Below are 16,995 nucleotides of genomic sequence, written 5' to 3' on the forward strand. Positions count from 1 at the left end.
CACAGTTAGCCTATTTGCTAACACGACGCTGTCAGCAGCTACAGATGTAGCCGAGTCAAACACTGACACAGCGGTCACGAGGGAGAACTCATCAGTGTCAGGTTGTTTGTCTGGGACTGTGACGCGTTCAGGTGCTGCTGCGCTCTGACTGTATCCCAGCGTTTCCAACTTGGAGTGAGATTTTGATGACTAATTGGCCAAATCACATGACATAAATCATATCATGATAATTACACTGTACATTGTCAGATACATTGTGCTTGATACAGACACATAAACTGACTACGCCACACCCACAATGAAGGATGAGAGAGCTGATCAATTAAATGAAACATACAGAAGCTGATGTTTAGAAAAAAACCCTTCAGCTTTATTCATAACAGTTTATGATTCATAAATCATTAATACCCACTAAGAGGTTGTGCAGGAATGATGTAACAAAAAAACACATAATCAAATACTAGTTGGGTGTCACAAACAGACAGGGTGCCCAAGTATATTTAATACAGCAATGCAGCCTCATTTTGAGTGCTTTCTATTGTGTGCTCCAGCAGCAGACTTTGACTTTGTTACTGCCCCCATAGGTGGTTTGTATTTGTTGCAGCACAGTTCAATGCCTGCATGTTTAATGCACATGATGAAAGACAACGTCTCATCTAGAGCAGGTCGTTTCCTGGTCTCGGTTTTGTTGAGGCTGATTTAATGTCACTCCGAGTCGGCGTTTGACTGCAGTAAACACAGCACAAACTGCGCCACCTTCACCAGTCCTGGGAACTATAACACGGCTCTTCCACTCACTCAAGTGTGTCCATACCATGTCCATGCGGTGGAACTCCTCTTCCTCAGTCACATTGACCAAGGCGCTCTTGATGTCTGTGTCCTGCAGCATCTAGCAGTCCTGGTCCCTTGATCGTTGGAATGGAAGCAGGTGATCATAGCTGGACAAAGACAATTGCAACAAGGCAATAAATCAGAATTAAAGAAATATCATAATTATGAAATAACTAATTCCCTATCTGAGTATGAAAAGAAATGTTTCCAATAACAGATATTCCCCTATTTAATACCATAGAGGATAGTCTCTAATATCCCATCACAGCCACTGCTGAAGCCTCTTTAAATCATGATTTATCTTTGATTTACTTTCTCACATTGTTGACAAGTATTGATATAGTAAAAATGAGAGTTCATTGACTTACCTTTGAGCAAAGTCCAGAACATCATCTACATGGGAGTCTTGTCTCTGCCTGAAGTCCACAAACTGAGCAAGTGACAGCAGGTCATTCAGTGGTAGCTTTGCCAAGACACACTCTGTGGGGCAAAAAAAGACGACACACTATTTATATATAGTGTGTTATATGTGTGTGTGTGTGCGTGTGTCTATACATACACTGATATATATATCAATTGTTTGCCTGGAAGTTGATTTTCAGCATATAGATCAACATTCTCCAAACTCGTTCTGAAAGCTACATGGTTCTCCATCCACAAAAATTAATGTAAAAATCAATTTGACAAAACCAATACACTTAATGAAGCGGTTAATCCATGTTCCTGCCCATGGAGGAGATGGATGCATGGGTCAGGCCTCTGAAACATGTTAAACTGGTGAAATGTTGGAAGAAGTGCTTGATAGAAGAGGAGATGAATTTCTGTCAACGGATCCTCTAGACAGTCACAAACATGTGGCTTACTTCTCATCTAAAAGACAAATGGTTACCTTCGGTTTTCCTCTATACCATCAGCTGTTATGCATTCTTCCTTATTTTCATAAATATTTAAAATAGAACATTAACTAACCAGTGTATCTGAAGTCGTTCTTGCGGGGATTATAGAGCCGGAGTATCTGGTTCACAGCCGGGTTTGAACTGGGCCACCTGATGTTAAAATGCTGAAGCATCTCCATGTACTGTAGTCACAGAATTCTGAATAGAACAAAACATGTATTTAGAGTTGCCCTTCAAACAATCTCTGAATCACTGCTTCTGAATACAGTAAATGTGTTATGTATATAAGAACTCGCCTTCAAGCATGTTCTTCCTCTTTGTGCTGCATTTGAACCAGTCTGGCAGATCAGCACAAAAATCCTTGATACCAAAGCAAAAAAAAAAGTGTTAATTTTAATGTTTTCTCCTAATGTAAAATGTAGACAATTCACTAAAACTGCAAATAAAAACATTTTCTAAATACAGTCTACAGCTGTAACATCCAAGCCATAACCTCTGAGTGACAGCTAAGAATGAATATCGATGGGTTTTGGTTCAGGATCCTGGTCTCGATGGAATTCCTTATTCCGACATTTACACTTGCACGATCAACTGCAAGGGCCTCACAGTTAGCTCATGGACTTTTGCACCTCATGCATCTTGCTAAGGCCAAAAATCAGGCGGTGCAGCGTTCAGCCGCAGGGTGGAGCGGAGGTGTGTGTGTGTGTGGAGGGGGGGGGGGGTGTCGTCTCCCTGTGACGACACAAACGTATCCAAAACTTACCAAATATGTTTTTTTCTGCATGTGACTCGTAGCATTTATGTAAGAGATAATCAACGAGTAGGTGTGCGACAAACGGTTTTAAGGCGCGACGTGGCGGCGAAAGGATGATTCTGCGTGGTGACGACGATAATGAAAATGAAGATGATGATGATGATGCAAAGTTTAATTGATAGGAAAATCATTATCTAGATAGGTGGACAAGTAGAAAAGTAAAATTAAATGATATTAAGACTAAAATATGACATCACTTTATAATATCAAGACTAAAATTCTCAATTTGTCCAGAATTAAATAAAAATGCACAAATCCATAAGTTGAGTTGTTAAATATTGTCAAATACATTTATAACAAAATCAGTGGCAAAATATTTTTTGTTCACTGAAAACAATGTAAAAGCTGAAAGAAAACAACAACAACAACATCATTGTAGTTGCTGCACTTTGCTTTTGCATTACTGTTATAGGCAGACTGCAGCAACTACATTTCTGAGTCAAAGCTCAAATCAACCATCGTGGTTTTGGGGCATAAAAATGACTTCATGACTACATGTATAATTAGTGCAATATCACTTATGTACATATAACCCATCTGATTGGCCAGTTAAAACACCAGAAAGTCATTTTTCTCAGTTTTCTCCTCTGCATAGTTACTGTAATCAGCCTTTGTAGGGCAGAATACACACTTACCGGTGTCGTTGGACCCATCGTAGCCAATGAGAGGCGCTGACTACAGAGCTGTTTTCTTGTCCATGAAGAAGGCGGCTCCACACTCGCTGTTGTTTTGGTTCTGGCCAAGGAGTCATTCTGTGAAATGTTCGAGTCACGGAAACAGTCCTGGAAGACCGGGCTCAGGTGGTCTGAGAAGGCCATGAGGACATTATGCTGTAGCGTGGTCATGGCAACCTTAACATTGCCAGGTTGCCTTAACTTCTGGTCTGAGGTCAAGTAATGAAAGTACAAACAGTATAATGCAGTTATTATGTATGTATATAGGTGAGAATATAGACATGTTATTACCAGAGAGGATCTACAAGCTTTGGATATATTTTACCCAGAATAAGTGCAGAGCTATTGAGAATATATTCGGTCGGGTTTGCAACACTTTATTTCTGACTGTGTTTACAGCTGCGCCATCTTGCTTGACCTCGGAGGAGTGTTATCTTTCCTTTATGGAGAAATTCTCAATATCTTTTTCCTTTTTGATATGAGACTCTCTGTTTATATGGTGCAATATATCAGCTCTGCCCTGGTGTTTACACTCTAGCCATGTAGGTGTAACAGAGTTAAAAATGCACTTTAATAATTATTATTTCAAATTTGTATTTGTGAAATTTATTGATCATTTAACTATTCTGTTGAATATTTGTGAATTTTATCTCAATGAGTAATTTTTATTGGGCTTTATTTTTATAATGGAAAGGGCCTTGCTGCACATCGCCCTTTCTGTACCTCCTGAGTTTCCGTAGTGCTTTTTTATTGTTTTCTTTGGAAATTGAACCATTTAATGCATATTGTTTCTGTTATGTTACCCAGCTCTCGTGTTGTTTTAACTGTTAATTTGAGTTTTATAGATGTTTTCATGTAACTTTCATGGTGTGGTTTGTATTACTGCAGGCCACCGTGTCATGTGACCAGCGTAGCATCCATTTCCTGGTGTAAATTCTGTTGTTTTTTCATGTTTAGTAGCAGATGTGCAGGAGAGACCTGAAGGCGATTCATGTGTGTTAGATTGTCTTCTGCAGGTATGTGATTTCATTTGTTTAATGTTATAATTTAGTTGTCTCTGTTTAGTCGCCGAATGCTACAAATCTTTTTACTTTGCTCACCAGGTGGCACTGTTTGTCCTTTTGTATATCGATTTTCATGGTTCAATTTAAGTTTTGAAGAGGAGCGAGTTAAGACTTTGTTATGATAATTTAGGACAAACAAAAAATGTCTCCTGTCAATTTTAATACCTTTTGGGTGGGAATTTCCTCAGAATATTGTGTTAATCTGTGTAGATAAACTAACACCCCATTAATGTATCTATGTACTGTATTTTAAGAAAGATAATGAAATCTACACAGTGCTGTTTGTGCATTGCTGAGGTAGTTCATGTGTGTTACATTTTCTGCTGCAGGAGCAAATAAAGGCTGGAAACCAGTCCTTTGAGTCATCCTTTCCATGTCCTACTGTTAGCTCGGCACACTGAGTGTTAATGGTTTGCTCCCAGTAGGGATGAAGTGCCACTGTGTACTCCATGTGCTCGTGAATTTACAGCTTTATGTAGCTGCCCTGGTATCCTTCTAAAGAAAGAAAATTACGCTATTTATCTTAAACATTACCCAAATCACACTTTGGTCTTTCAAATGTAGACAACATATTGCAAACTGAGTCTAATACTAATATTTCTGTCATGGTTTCCAAGACGATGCCCGCCTACTCTCACTCACCTGTTCCTGCCCTGTTGTCTTCACCTTCCCGCTCTCTCCGTGTTCCCTGAATGATCTGGTGCAAATATGAGATCGTCAGTCAGTATATAAGGTGAAGTCCTCCGAGTCACCTGTGTCTGCACTTTCTCCGGCTTCCTTCTCTTCTTCTGTCTCCCTCTTTGTCCGCTGAGTTCACAAGAGTCAACATGAGATTATGTGAGAACCTACAGCATGTTGCTGATGCTGTTTGAACAGTGAGGGTCTACATGATTACATGACGGACAGCTGAAGCTTAATGTTGATCCTTTCTTATTACCTCCATGTCTCCTCTGCTGTCATCTGTGACTGTCTGTTCTTCTTTCCTTTTGCTTGATTATATTAAAGTAAACAAACCATAAGGAGGAGCATTGGGTTCATATAGGAAACTTCCACAGAAACACAGCTATAGAAGCAGCTACTAAGTTTCCCCAGCTCGCCCTCTTTTGTGGTTTTCCAAAGAAAACTAGTACCAACACTGATGTTCTTCTTCATGATTTTTTTTTGCGTGAATGACAAGAATCACCTTTATTCTACAAACATGTCTGCCTTGTGGCATAAAAGATATGAATCAGTTCATGCTTAAATGAAAAAACATGTTACAAACATGTTACAAAACTAAGCATGACCAATATTCATTTACCAAACTATAACAACCTTTATGACCCCACGAGAGGGGTGAGTGGCAGATTTGTTTTGATGCCCATCTGTTATTGGAGCAGAACGGGGAGGAAACGTACACAGTGTAGGTCAACATGGGACAATCACATATGCTATCAGCTGTTCAGATTGGGAATAATAAAAGATGAAAATGGAACACATCTGGTACGTGCGCTTCAATTCATTATTTAGCTGGAATATATATAGGCCTATATAGATTGCTTAGTCAAAATGAGGGTTCATCCTTTAGATTATTTCATAATAATAATAATAATAATAGTTTGCTGTTATCTACATAGCTACATGAATGCGTGCCTGCCTCGATCAATGAATGACAACTGAAGTTCAAATGCAGGTCAAACGACAGAAGCACGAGCACAGAAGATGTTTGTAGAGGTGAATCTGTTCAGCCAGAACTATCACACGGCAGGCGTCTGGTGACTAAAGATGACGGTGGTGCGAGATCAATCGCCGCGACAACTCGCAGAGCCGATGCGTTAGACCAGATGACATCTTATCCCAGCTTGCAGCGCTGGCGTCACCGCGTCGAGCATGGAGCTAACTGCTTCAGCGTTGGCGGGATTTGGAGTGAGATTTGCCTTAGCGGTGTGAGAGCGTGAAACAGCTTGAAAGTGTGAGTCTCACGCCAGAAGTGTGAGTGAATTTGGCAACCCTGCTGTATCCAACAAATAACTTCAGTGTTTGCTCCTTTTTTTCTTTGCTGCACTCTTCCAAGAAACAGGCTGAAGCTTGATGTCTTCATCCTCTTTAAACTGTTGCTGTTTTGTTTTTTTTTACCTGACAAGAAGAAACAAACAAATACAGTTATGCAGTTTCTCCTGCTGATGGCCCCGAATCTTCCTCCTATTCACTCACTTATACAGTGTATGTAGACAGTTTGGATTCTTTTATTAGTGGGGTTAATATCAAAGAATGGTGGCTGAAAACATTTCTGATAAAGCATAAATCTCACCTTTGTATCACTTGTCTGTTTGGAACAGGCTCATTGTTACTGCTTGTGGCGTTTGGGGGGAAATACTCCATCACAACTGCGGTTCTCAACAACCATCTAGTGCCAGTCAGTGTCGTCTGCTTTAAGGTCTCATTCGAAAAAATTACTCGGACAGCAATACAAAAGATGAGACTTACAGTATGCTTCATACATTTTTCAGTTTTACAAGAGAAAAGACTTCAAGGATGGAGACTAAGTGGTAGGTTTGGTAAAATGTTCCTGTGGTTGAAACTTCACCAGCTCTGATAAAGAGCAGCTTCCCTGAACATCTCTATGGAAACCATGCAGGACTTCCTCCCACGCACTGAAAAAACTGAGGACTGAAAACTGTTACACACCGAGAGTCGGCCTGTTGAAAGTTTTCAACCTTATTCCTTATTCTTAAATGAGATGTTTCCAAAAGTAAAACATGTTTCCCAATTTTAGCACTTTTTAAACTTTCCTGACACATGCCTGGTATCCTTTCTCCAACACAAACCCACCTGGAAGTCTCATGTATCATTTTGTCAATTCAACAATTTATAAAACTACCAGGAACCAAAATTACAAGAAAAATGACACAGATTCCTTAAAGGAATACAAATCTTTATTGATAATCACTGAAAATATGATCATAGATCAGGTCATGGTTGGAAAAAATATTGTCTCACTATTCATACACACAAATACAGCAGAAAATATAAGAAATAAAACATATATTTTCATATAAAGTGGATTTATTCAAACTAATGTATGTACCTTTTTCTCATGTAAAGTGTTTGTATGCCTGTAAATCATTAATAATATTAATAATTCAGTCTTTAAAATTTCTTTAAAACAATGTTTTATGGTTTACAGACATGCATGAGCACTTTAGTTTCCTCAGCTTGTCTCTACACGATATATAAATAAAGTTATGTTACTATAAATAAAACATGCTCAGTGTTACATACTCGGATACATGAATGCATCTCCGCTGTTTCCATGCAGAAGCTCCTCATTCACTCACAGCGGTTAAAACTCTAAAAGAGGGGTCAGTTTTTATAACAATATAATTAGTGTTATTAAAATTATAAGCATGTGACTGTTGAAGGGACCTCAGTCTGTTGAGAGATTTGTGTTGAATATAATGCTGTTGTTTCTGCAGCGTCATCACATTTCATGAAACAAGCACTCTGCTTGATCTGCTGCAGGAGAGTTTAGCTTTCACCTGACTCCCCTTCCTCCTCCTCCTCCTCCTTTCTCTTCCTCTTCCTCTTGGCCACGGCCAATTCGTCCTTGGTGAACACAGCGTCCTTCCTCTCACCTCTCTGTGTGTCCTTGCTGTCATTGGCTTGGTGTTGGCGTCCTGACCGCCGTGCTCTCACCGTCCTCTCCTCTCCTGTTCGGTCTTGGCTGCTCTATCAGGTTCACCGCTCGCCGTTTCTAAAAGTGTCTCTGGCTCGTGCTGGGGGCTTCCTCGCTGCCCTTGCCCCTCCCATCGCACCAGGACAGCTGTTGTTTGGCTCACAGAGGAGGGAGGGGGGGGGGGGTTGCACCTTGCAGCTGATTGGCTCTCGGAGCTCTGAGAGGCCGGGAAAGCCCCACCCTGCTGGAGGTGATGGATCACCTGTCGGGGGGAGAACCTGCCGTGTTCATGATGGGGATGCTGAGAAGGTTACTGTTCTGCTCGTCCTGAAGCTCCAGATGTTCTATATTTTTCTTATTGTCAACTGATCTCATGTGCACAGCCAAACCAACAATTAACTGATTTACCAACAAGTATTCTGTGTCCAAACTTTAATATATCTCATTTCTCTTTGCCACAAACCTCTGTTGTTGTCCAAGAACTATTAAAAACACATCAACGAGCCACACTGCTGCACTGGGTGACGTGTTGCTTTATCACCATGAACACACACACACACACACACCGTCCTACTGCCAGAAATACTCACTAGAGCATCAGATGTGGATTCATCCGATGCTGAAACTAGTCCCCAACAAATGTTTGTTAAAATCTACAGTTACTAATGTTCATCCTTCGGGGACTTGGCATCAGCAGCGAGGAAAAACTTCCCTTTAATGGGAAGAAACCTCAAGCAGAACCGGACCCTAGGTGGGCGCCATCTGCCTTGACTGGTTTGGGTTGAGAGGGAAAGAAGGAGGAAGGGGGAGAGACACAGAGAAGCATAGTAACAATAATAATAATAGAAATATTACCACGTCAGCACAGGGTCCCTGCAGCCACGGTCCGTTGAAGTCCACCGACAGCAGAGATGTCCTAATAAATTCTGGTTTTTGGTCTTTTAATTGGATTTGTTGCTAATAAGGAAAATATAAAATAACCAGGCGTGTAATGGCTGCAGGAGATTTGTAATTGACACAACATCATTTCCCCCAAAAAGCTGATAGAAAGCTAATTTGCTCCCCTCGATATTCAGAGTTAAACTAACTCCAAGTTAAACTGACGCTGGATGTGTAATATTCACAGAAAACCTCCTGCATCTTGTTTGTGTTCATGTCAACCAGCCACAGTGAACACAGCGGCTTGTGAGGATGCATGCCAAAGATTTGGGTTCATTTTGTAGTCTCCACACGCCACGCATAGATGCAGATGCAGGCTGTGGATATAATAAGGCTGCAGGCAGGCTGTAAAGGCTCAGAATGTCCCACCAACATGATTCTGATATCCTTGTAACACTGACCCTCTCCTCTACATCTCTTTACACCTCTGTTCGCATACTTAAGTGGTCTTCCAACTTTTTGTGTCACAGTTTTTCCAAGTTTGGTGTGGAAAACTTCCATCCAACATGAACTCTGACATCAGTGTTGGACCTCACTGATGCTCTTCTGGCTGAACGGGAGCAAATCTCTGCAGCCAGTTTCCAACATCTGCTAGAAAGCCCGAAACCAGAAGAGCGGAGGCAGCAGATGAAGAGTTTTTTTTTCTGATCACTGCAGCCAAAAATGCTCAACTTTGCAGCATCTTTTCTCAAGAACTGCGATACAATTTGCAAACTACTACTACTACTACAGATGAAGAGTCATATGTAATCATTTCCTGCACGCTGCGATGATGTAAGTAACCATGACACGAAATGCGACAATAGGTCCAAATCACAAGAGGTCTGTTGGTTTGGCCATTTCATGTGGAAAATGTAGAGATCTAGAGAAGATTTCTTGATTTTGCGTTAATTATTTGCAATATCCTGGAAGGACTGATTAATGAACATGGTATACTTGTTATGTGCAGAGACTTCAGGCTCTTTATTGAATGCTCATGCATACAGGACGAGCAAAACGGATCACCACATGAGCAGATCAAACTGAACAGACTAAACAACCAGAACGAAACAGAGGATCCAACAAAGACTCAACATAAAACCAGGACTTAAAAACTAACTGGAGTGAAGTGACAAAACAGGAGAACAGAGAGGGAGCCGGTACAGGGCAGATGTGGGGGAAAACACAGAGCAGGGCAGGGCTAACGAGGATAGATGCAGGACAGGTGTGGAGGGAAAGGCAGGCTGGAGATACAGGGAGGTAAAAACAGGGAAAACAGAAATCCAAACCCCCAACAAACTATCCTCTCCCCAATAAACTGACACACACAAAACCGTAGCATACATAAAACATCATCCAACCTCCCCGCATCTGTGACAAACAAAACCAGAACACAAACAGTCCAGAAACACAGAGGCCGGTCTTCACATAACAGGGAGGAAAGGATGAAGTCTCCGGCGGAACGAAGGAGAATAGCAACCAAGGGACACAGAGCCGCACTGTGACAGGAAATTAAACAGGCTTAATAACCATAAAGAAGTGGAATTAAACAGACACACAGAGTGAACACAGGAGCCCAGAAGAACAAAAAACTATGACAATACTGTATGGGTAGAATGTACTTTTGGCCATATAGGGACTATGTTGTAAGCCTGTAAATAAAAGTAAAAAAAAGACACTGTAACAGACTAATTCCATGTTAAAACTGAGATATTTGCAGGTAAAATGCTGAAATATCAGCACACATCCAACAATGATGCTTTTTCCTGAAAATTCAGCACACAGAAGCACCAGCATATGCTGCACAAAACTCTTTTCTCATTTCACTTCCCATGCTGGGTGATTTGGAGCATTAAAGGCGCCGAAAAACAGAAAACAAGAGCAGGAAGAAAAAAACAGAATCATCATCATCATCATCATCTCACCACGGTAATGTGAGCGAACGGAGAGCACTGAGTGAAGAGACAAAGAAGAAGAAGAAGAAGAAGAAGAAGAAGAAAGGCAGGCAGGCAGGCAGGCAGGAAGCTTTCGAGGCTCCACGAAAAGGAAGAAAAGTCATTACATGAAATAATCATGTCAGCAGCAGCAGGAGGAAGAAGAGAGGCAAAGTTATTGCTTCTCCAGAGTTATTTCATACTTTGAGTTATTTCATCCATAAACACAAAAGTATTTATACTCACTTCAAGCAGCTGCTGTTTCGGTGACGTGATCCACCAGCATCCACCGATTTGTCAGCATTTATGACTGTTTTTGTCTGTCAGATACTTTATTGGCCCTTTTTCTCGCCAATGTAGGCGATAAATATCATCTCTTCAGGCACTGACGGGATCTTTTTGTTGTTTTTTTTGTCATTATAACATGAAACTATCTCACAGTAATGTCGTTAAAATGAGGTCAGGTTGGCTGTAATAGGCTGCCGTATCCCTCCATCCCTTCCTCTCTAATAAAAATACAAAAGACTTTATTGGCACGATCTTAATCAGATACAGAATTACCATTCATATACACACATATGGATACATAACACATTCAGCACTGACAGGTGGAGGTGTGAAGGAGGTTAGAAGTCCAGTGTGCAGAGAGAGAAGGAGGTGGTTTGGAGGTCTGTGATTGGCTCTACATCACAGCTGCAATGATTAGTTGATTAGTTGCAATTAGTTAGTTTTGTTTTTCAAGGCAAAAAGGCAAAATGTTAATTCTCAAACGTTGATGATTGTCTGCTTGACTTCGTCATATGTGACAGTAAATTAAAAAGTCTTTTAGATTTGGACTGTCAGACAAAACAAGAAAGGAAAATAAACACACCTGAATCTGCAACCCATCTGTCAGTGATTAAGTTGCATTGTGGGTAAAGTAGGCGGCAGGTTTTTGATATGAAATAAGAGAATGTGGGCGGAAAAAAGGCGGTATCTCTGGTTCTGCTGCATCGAGTTTGATCATTTTTTTTCCAAACCGTTCATCTTGAGTCCAACAATATTATATCACATGTTCAACTATCACATATAGCTGTAATGCTCAGGTGTCCACATACTTTTGGCCAAACATATGTTATGATTATGTGTGATGCTTGAAAAGAACTCTTCATATGCTTCACAGTGTCCTTCAGCCACAGGAGCAGGACTGACTGGTCTCTGATCTGTGCTGCCTGGATGCAGAGGTTAAATATATATAAATATATATCAATCAGTCACAGAACAACAATGAAAAAATTACAGTGTAAAGCTGTAAAGCTCAACTGCTGCCAGATCACTGCCAGATTCAACACTTACTGCAGCAATCTTGGCCATATTCTTGGCTCTGTGCCACATGTCCAGACTGTGCTACAGACATGCAATTATGTTGAAAGTAAGTTTACTGTAATGTCAACCAGCTGACGTGCCCGTACATGTGGATATGAACTTACTCATGAGGGCACCAATCTGTGCAGATTTCCACCAGCTTCACCTCAGTCATTAGTTGATCCATCGTCAAGATCTCCATGACAACGGATTGTCGGTCGGTTTGTCTATTGTCATCTGTGACTACACTGATGACCTTGCATGTCATTTTCCATCGTGGTGTAACAGCAGTACCGTGCACAGTGTTGTTTCTCCCGTCAGCTAGAAGTTTAGGATGAGAAAAAAAAGATAATAACTTCTTGATCTAAATTTCACAAAAATATGGATCTCTTCCCAGAGACCAAAACATCTTTATCTTGTAGTCTTGCTATTGCCTCAGCCTTTTTTCTCCATCCAATATTTTTTAATAGTGTCCACACAGTATGTGTCTTATATGGGAAAGAATAGTGGGCACCACCGGACCCATGTTCATAAACTTGAACAATAGGGCAATTTTGTGGTAGTAGCTGCTTCCTGACAGCAGGTTGTTTGTCGACAGCATGAAATCACCAGTCAGCAATCCGTACTTCATCATAGGCTGAGAAACCCGTCGGCACACACGCATGTCCATCGGCACAGATCTAACAGTCATAAAGAAAGCCATGTTGAACATATTTCTGTACTTTTTTCCTATGATCATTGCAGAGACATATGTTATAATGTAGTCATGTTATTCAACTGTACATGTGAACAAAACATATGGTTATGTGCACTTACAGTGTACCAAACACCAGATTGTTGTTGTGATATGGAAATCACTTACCCGTTCTAAAATACTCACAGCTCCTGTTTTTTCCTGTTTCACAGAACATTGTTGAACTGGCAAAACAACAAAGTCTGTCAGGTACTTCAAGCATTCATCATATGATGTAATGTATACTTTGGATGCACCAACAGCATCCTCTGCACTCAACAAATGAGGTGCACTTGATTGAAGTGCTGGATCACTGGAGGTGTGCGGCTCTGGATGAAGGGTCAGATTCAGCAGTCGTGTCATGCACCGTCTCATCCAAACCAGTAGGCTAACTGGCAGCCTCTCGACACTCCACCCAATCTGTTTTAGAGGGTTAGTTAACATTTTGGTGGTATCCGAGTAGATCAAAACAGAAAGACGTTAGAAACACACCTTGTCCTGCTCAGCATCTTCACTTTCTGAATCATCTGCTCAGTCGATTCTGATGAGACAAAGAAAGCATAGAGAACAGACAATTACAGTCGATATTACACTCAATCTCCATGAAGCCAACAATAAGTGTCAACTACACCAAATGTACATATTCTACCCACACTCAAGCCTGTCCAATGCCAGTGTCTCTTTGGTGCCTTTGCTCCCCTTTTTTGAAGCTGACAACGAACGAGGAAATAAGAGCATTCACACAAAAAACAGTGTGGAAGCAGAGTAAGGAACAATTGCGTATAAAACTAGCAATTTTATGCTAGTGAACTGCAGAGAAACTCAGTGTTCACAGAGCAAACGGTTCACAAAGGAAAAATAAGTTGGATCTTCAGCATTTTTGAACTCACTTGTCAGTATCACTCGATCCAATGCTTGATACAGCAGATCAGATACAGCAGGCAATACTCATTTCTTCATGGGGATGGAAGTCTGAGGTCCTCCTTCATACCTTGTACAAGAATTAGATGAGTTAGACATGCTTAATAAACATTGCAATGTCCTCAAAAGCTATAGGCTATAAGCTATAGCGAGTTTTCCAACCTTCCAATCTTGCCTCATCTCGTAACAGTGACGCCAAGTGGTGGCAATATGGTGAACTGATTGCCATTTTTTCAGAATGATCCACTACTGGGTCCATACAATCTCACTTTACAGTCATCAGTTATAAAAGAAGCCAACTACTAACTAACAGCAGGGCAACGATACATATAATTCAACCAAACTGTTGAAACTCTGAGAGCTGGTCAAGATAACACAACTATCATATATCTTTACATGTGCCGTCAGCCCATAGTTTATGTTATGACATTAGTTTTTAGCAAGTAACTACTTGTTACTAACCATAATAACAAGAAAACAGCCAAAGCAAAACCATACATCAACGCCATTTGGGATGTTTTTTGGTATGGTTAGTGTCGTTGTTAGTTGTGCTAAAGATCTGTTTCGCTAAATAGCCAACGTCAGCTGTTTACTTACCAGTCTAAAAGAAACGTTGCGAGTTCAGCATCATTTATTTACTCACCAAGAGTCTCCAGCAGTGGAAAGCAACGCCAGTGTTAACTCTTGTTTTGCTTGTTTTTATGTCACTTCTTTTCTTTGTCGCTGAACGTGGTTTCTTACCAGGAGCCGGTAGTTGGGATGGTGATAATGGCTTGCTGAGAGCTTCATCTATCATCGTATACTGTGCCATTCATTGACTGGAGGTACCGCCAATATGATTGACAAGCCCTTGGAGCTGCACTTCTTCATCGTCTCATGTTGGACTGAGGGCAGACTGGACAGTGACTCACTATCACCCCTGAGGTACTACAAGTGGTACAAGTGGTATTACAAGACAGGACAGGCTAGGGCTAGCTGGTTAGCATGCTAACTTCAGTAGATATCTCTGCAACACATAACGTCAGAACTCTTATTTCTTCACATTCTGGTGATATTTTTAGTTTTAGTTAAATTTTAATCTTTTAAACTAAAATTCTGGCCAAATCTTTCATAGTAAACCTCTAATACAAAGCTGCGTCTTTGCACTGACAAACCTGAAATGACAGTAAAATGAGTCTTTCTTGAGCATCATCAGCCCTGCGGAGATTTGGATGAAACAAAACGGCAGCCTTGAAACAAACAGGATAATTATGGCCTCGGGTGCCAAGCGCCTGTCTATCTTCCTGTTGCTTTTATTCTACAAACACTGAACCGGAAAAAATGTCGCCTTTTGTCGCAGAGTGGCAAGCTGCTCTGCAGAGCGTTCAGCAGCAGGTATTAAGACTGTGACAGATGAAAATGAATCTTCCCTTCCTGCACTCTAAAACAAAAGTGAGACAGCGGAGGAATGAGAGTTATGTAACTGGATGTAAACCATCAAGAAAGCTGAACGCAGAGGATGAGGTGGAAGCGTCACCGCACTGCAGAAATTCTCCATTTTAATTTTGCTTGTCTGGTTTTTACTGTGTCACACTTCCATATTTATTCTTATTCTAATAAGTATTACCTGTAAAATACACCACCATGCTGAAAGTGCACTATTTTGGCAGATCTACAAGAAATGAATGTACTACTTCTACAGTTTTGTGCATTGAATAATACAAAGTGTTCACAGGATAATGTGAAACTCTGTCTTTAGCCCCGTTCAGATGGGATGAACATTATATGGCAAAGTGGGGGATGAAATATTAACTGTGGTCCTCTGTGAGTCACAACTCAAATCTTAACACACAGACATGAAACACATATTGATATCATTCAGTGTGACTTACACTATCATCGTCTCTGATGTCCGTCACAAATAAACCTCCATAAATCTGTGCAGGAATCTTTAAAACTAAATTAAAACTTTATTATCTTCATTATAACATTACTTTGTTTTCATGCTAATGTATTTTATCATTTTTATGTTAACATTACTTTATTGTTTTCATGTTAACATAACTTTATAATTTTTCATGCTAATGCTACTTGCTTCTGTGCTCTTAATATGTGCAGCTGGTTAATGTTTGGGACACATAATTAATTTCAGAGCTCACTCTGTGTAGTCTGTGTTAGCATTTTCACGACTACTAGCTTCTCACTGTGTCATATGTTAGCTAGCATCTGTCAAAGGTGTGGTGATAAAAAAAAAAAAAAAGGTTTCAGAAATCTAAGGATGAGTATCACAATCAGTAATTTTACTGGTTTCCAGTGAGTTGTTTTATTTCTAAATACCAAGGATGTGCAAGGACAAACAGGAAACCTGTCTTTAAAAAATTGCAATGAAATATTGTTTCTTCAGAGTGGGGTAAATTTTTGTCATTAGCAGAATGTTTACTACTTTTAAAAGAGTAAAAACTTTTGTACTATACATGTGTGAAGGCAGGGGAAAAAATCATTGCACTCAACCAAAGACAAAACAACAAAGCTCCTATTTAGCATTAAACAAACAGTTAATAAATAGTTTAACACACTATAATGTAGCTGTTTGCTGATATAAGTGTTTATTGATGTACTTGTCAAATATAACCCCTCCTGTGGGAACACTTCAGTGGAGGCTGCCGTGTAAACAGAAGATTACTGAACATAGCCTGCAGCAGCTAGCATAGCTAGCAGGCTAGCAACAGAAGTCAATAAAGTTGTAAATTGTACAATTTATACACTTTACTGTCATTAACCTCTGTCACTGTCCTAAGCCAATCTGTGTTTCTTGATTATTTCGCCATGCAGTTAGATAAAGAAAGAGGTAAACAATCAATATTTCCTGAAAAGGTCAACGTCAACCCCTCCGTCAAACTGGCTAGACGTTGGAGACATCATCATGTGTCTCTTTTTCTCCACCCTTTCTTCTTTTTTATCTCAGTTGGAGATGTTGTCATTAGTTGGGGACAAATCCATTTGTTGTTACAAATGTAAAAAAATAAAAGATAATCAGCCTTGTGGGTGAGATAATCCATTTTTTTCCTCCACAGTACACTTTCCCTCGTTGCAGGAACATTTTAGAAATGAACGTCAGTCGTCTGAAACAAGACAACTAAAGCAGGTCATTGCACCAGAGACAAACATGACACTTGATTTGGGAAAAGTCCTAAAACAAGTTGATTTTGTAGATTTTTGTAGATTTTTTTTT

The 16,995-nt window shown here is 40.2% G+C and overlaps 1 long non-coding RNA gene across 2 annotated transcripts; it reads right to left on the reverse strand.

Annotated features, from left to right (window-relative positions):
* Window positions 1-8,710: 8,710 nt before the first annotated feature.
* On the reverse strand, window positions 8,711-15,758 carry LOC122991121. 2 transcript variants are annotated; one of them, XR_006405542.1, is made up of 5 exons: window positions 14,428-15,758; window positions 13,754-13,854; window positions 13,356-13,404; window positions 12,256-13,283; window positions 8,711-11,997 (listed from the first exon to the last, which is right to left on the reverse strand). It is a non-coding gene; the product is annotated as an uncharacterized LOC122991121 (long non-coding RNA). The 2 variants fall into 2 exon arrangements; XR_006405541.1 differs by having other exon boundaries at window positions 8,711-13,283.
* Window positions 15,759-16,995: the final 1,237 nt, after the last annotated feature.

This window comes from Thunnus albacares, chromosome 10 (assembly GCF_914725855.1).
Source record: "Thunnus albacares chromosome 10, fThuAlb1.1, whole genome shotgun sequence".
Classification (NCBI taxonomy): domain Eukaryota; kingdom Metazoa; phylum Chordata; class Actinopteri; order Scombriformes; family Scombridae; genus Thunnus; species Thunnus albacares.